This window comes from Tamandua tetradactyla, chromosome 4, assembly GCF_023851605.1.
Source record: "Tamandua tetradactyla isolate mTamTet1 chromosome 4, mTamTet1.pri, whole genome shotgun sequence".
In the NCBI taxonomy this organism is placed as follows: Eukaryota; Metazoa; Chordata; class Mammalia; order Pilosa; family Myrmecophagidae; genus Tamandua; species Tamandua tetradactyla.
The window spans coordinates 13,514,788-13,518,374 of NC_135330.1; positions in this window are offsets into that span (position 1 = coordinate 13,514,788).

The window sequence follows — 3,587 nt, forward strand, 5'->3', positions numbered from 1 at the left end:
GGGGCGGGGGGCGCTGCCCTCCTGTTGCAGGCACCCCCCACCGGCACCCCCCACCCCCACCCCGGGTGGGCCTCTCCAGGGCTCTTTCCCCTGTGACCAGCTGGCCTCCCAGCTCATCCCACATGCCTGCTTGGGCTTTTCTTTCCCTCGCCTCGTCACACTTGCTCTGCTGCCCTCCACACCTGGACGCTGTGCCCCGGTCCCTCACCTACCTCGCCACCCCGACGCCGCCCGCATTGCTCCCTTTCTCCTAAACTAGCCCTTGTGCTCTCTCTGCTTCTCTCTAATCGCTCATTTCTTCTTCCGGCTCCTCCATGTCAACCCCTAGTGTCTCCTTCCCTTCTCCACCACTCTTGCTGCCAGCCCTGAAACAGCATCCGTGTGCGACGTCAGGACCCTGAGCCCGCCCGGCGGGAACATCGGTTTCCCAGGGTTCGCGCTTCTCACCTTCTCCGTGGGGCCCATTGAGCATCCCTGCCCTCCCCCTACACCATGTCTGTCAGTCTGTCTGTCTGCTCTTTCCTCTGCCCTCGCCACAGGGCAGTATCTGCTGAGGGATTCGGTCCTGGTGTGTGATTGTTGTGATTTGCTCTTCTGTGTGCGAAAGGAAGGGGTTTTTTTTGAGTCTCTTCCAAGTGAGATTGTAAATGTAGAATTTTCCACCGTTGGATCTAGATTTTTTTTTTCTTTTTTGGGTTACAGAGCTGAGATCTTGTGCATGCATGTAGAAAATTGTAAAATGTAAATTCTTGTTTTTTTTTTTTTAATATATAAAAAGCTTGTTTTTACAGTTTGCAGTGGAGCTAAACATTATGGCAAATTTAGGGATTTTTTTTTCTTAAACATAGGAACTAAAACTGTACAAATTTTTTTATATAAAATAAAGACATTTGACTTTTGTGGGGGCATTCTGTTTCTTTTCTTTTCTTCTTTTACCAGCGCTGGGAGCAGAGGGGCGGGGAAGAGTGGCGGACTATATGCTCCTTTTCCAGGGAACGGCTGGGCCAGGAGGGGGCAGTGTAAGCTTGTCTTCGCTTCATGCTTCCTCAGGACGGGTTAGAAGGAAATGGGGACAATGTAAAAGAAAATTGTTTATTACAAACCCTGACTCTAAAGAGAGAGAAACACAGGGACGTGGGAACTTACTTAGCAGCTCCCTGGGTGGTCGTAAGGATAAAGGAGGAATGAAGGAGAAAGGAAAGATTACTCTCGGTTCCTCATATTTGTATGGCGACCAGGTGAGGGTCAGAGTGGGGTCATTTGGACAGAGGACACCCAGGAGGTTCAGGTAAGCAGCTGCTTCTCAGAGGATAATTAGTTCCTTCAGTCAATGCATCATTGCATTGAAAGTTGACTTGCTCATCAACTTTCATTAAGAAAAATTCCTGAAGTATGTCTCTTATTTCTAATATATATATATATAAACCATTATCGTTCTGACTTTTCAGACTCTACACAAAAGAATAATCTAGCAATAGTTTATTTAAAATGCAAATGTTCAGTTTGCACTGTAGTGCTTGGAATCGGTCATCAAGAGATCAGAGTGCTTCTCCCAGCTGCCTGGACCTTTGACTTTGGGCAAAATGCTTAGCACATAAATGGCCTTCTAAGGTTAAAAACAAACAGAAGTAAACTTCCCCACATGGAGTTGACCCCCTCTCCACCCCCTACATTGTCAGGCCCTGGAGATGCAAAAATAAGAGCGTCCATGTCCTGGAGGAGCACCCAGTCTCCAGGAGGTGATAAACCAAATAACCTAGTGGCTGTGCGGACTCCATGTGTCCACAGGCAGAGAGCAGAGACAAGCCTCAGGGAGGTCAGAGAGCTTTCCTTCTTCAAGAAATCGAAGGCATTTAAGAACTGAGGAGGGATAACACAGACTTCATGAGAGGATTTGATCTGTTTTGTACATCTAAGTATCCCAAGCATTCATAACATTTCCTCACATAAAGCTGGTACTCAATAAAGAATCTATTGAATGAATTAGAAAAGCAGAAAACTAACAATAGGAGCACATGAAAGGGATTATATACTTGTCTCTTCTTCCTTTAAAATTGCACTCAAGTTTTTCTCATGAGAAAACAAAAAACTTCCCTCAAAGTTTTCTCATGGATCTGTCCTTTTTGTAACCAGACTTATGGAAGAATAGTTCTCCTGCTGTTTTCAGCTCTTCCCCTCAGAGCCAACTTTTGTCTTATTGTGGCCAAATATCCACCCCGGCATGCCTTTGAAGTTATTCTTGCTTCTATTGGCCAAGTATAATAGGTATCTTTTAGTTGGACATCTTTATTCAGTGTCTGTGATGCTCCCGGGCTGGTACTGAAATGCTTTGGCTGGTTAAGTTGTTGGACACAGTCCTGCCCTCTCTGAGCTAACCCTTGAGGGAGAAGAAACAGGAGGAGTCTGTATTTAAACTTTTGGGCTGTTCTCTTAAATTTGGCCCTGGAATTGACAGATTTAAGACCAGATCTCAGTATTTGATCTGTGGAATCATATTTTCTCTAGGAGTTTGCTGAAAGCAAAAGTAATAACCCCAACCGTTTGCCAAGTAACAAAGGACATTTGTAACTTTTAGCAGAAAGGGTGTGTTTTCAGTGGAGGTACTTAACATCCCACTGAAGACAGGAACCTAGTTTAGTAGATGGTCAAGATCATGGTAGGGACTAATTGACATCGCTGCTCAGATGTGGTTTTCTAGTCTTTGCCTTCAAAATGCACCCAAGGAAGGGAACCGGGGACTGGAGCTCTAGGTGAGGAGACATAAGGTTTTTTAGTCCCATTTCTTAGCAATTCCCTATTAGTTTTTTTGTTTAGGTCTGTTTAATGGCTTCTACAGCACTCAAAGCCTACTGCTTAAAATAGCATCTGGCTTCTTATTTGTCATTTCAATCATGTGGTGGAAGTGTTCTTCTAATTGCTGGGAAGGCTGGGGTGGGAGAAAGCTTTTGGAAAATTATTACAGCATGAGTGCACAAGCAGTCATGGAAGATGCTGGAGAGGTAGGAAAGGATCATCCAAGTAGAAAGTTCTTGGGAAGCACTTATTCCTATCCAGCTCCCAGTTTTTCTTTAGGCTGAGAGCTGGGTCCATTTCCCTTGTTACCAAAAAAAAAAAAATAATAAATAAGGGCAGAGAATACATAATATTTTAGGAGCTCTTAACAAATGCCACATTTAAGTATGCATCGAATACTGGGAGAAGTAGGGCTTTAGAGTTGGGAAACCTGGGCAAAGCATTCACTTCTCTCATTTCATCTCAAGAAGTTTCTGGAGAACACTTCTGTATACAAGGCACCAGATACAAAGATAAATAAAATGTTGCCCTGGCCTCTAGGAGTTAATGGGACATTTACTAGTAAAATTGGGAAAATTAATGATTTCGTCTGTTGTAGCCAACTCAAGAAAGTAAATTGTTTCCTGTAGGTGGTAAGTACCATCAGCAAGAGGCAGCCTGAAGCCAATACTCTGGGAGTGTTTTGAACTTGATATGTAAACTGTTTTGATGTTACCACTCAAAAAGAGACATTTTCACTCTTGGATATTCTAGAAGGTGGATCTAGAATAGATCCTTTTGCTAAAAAGAAAGAG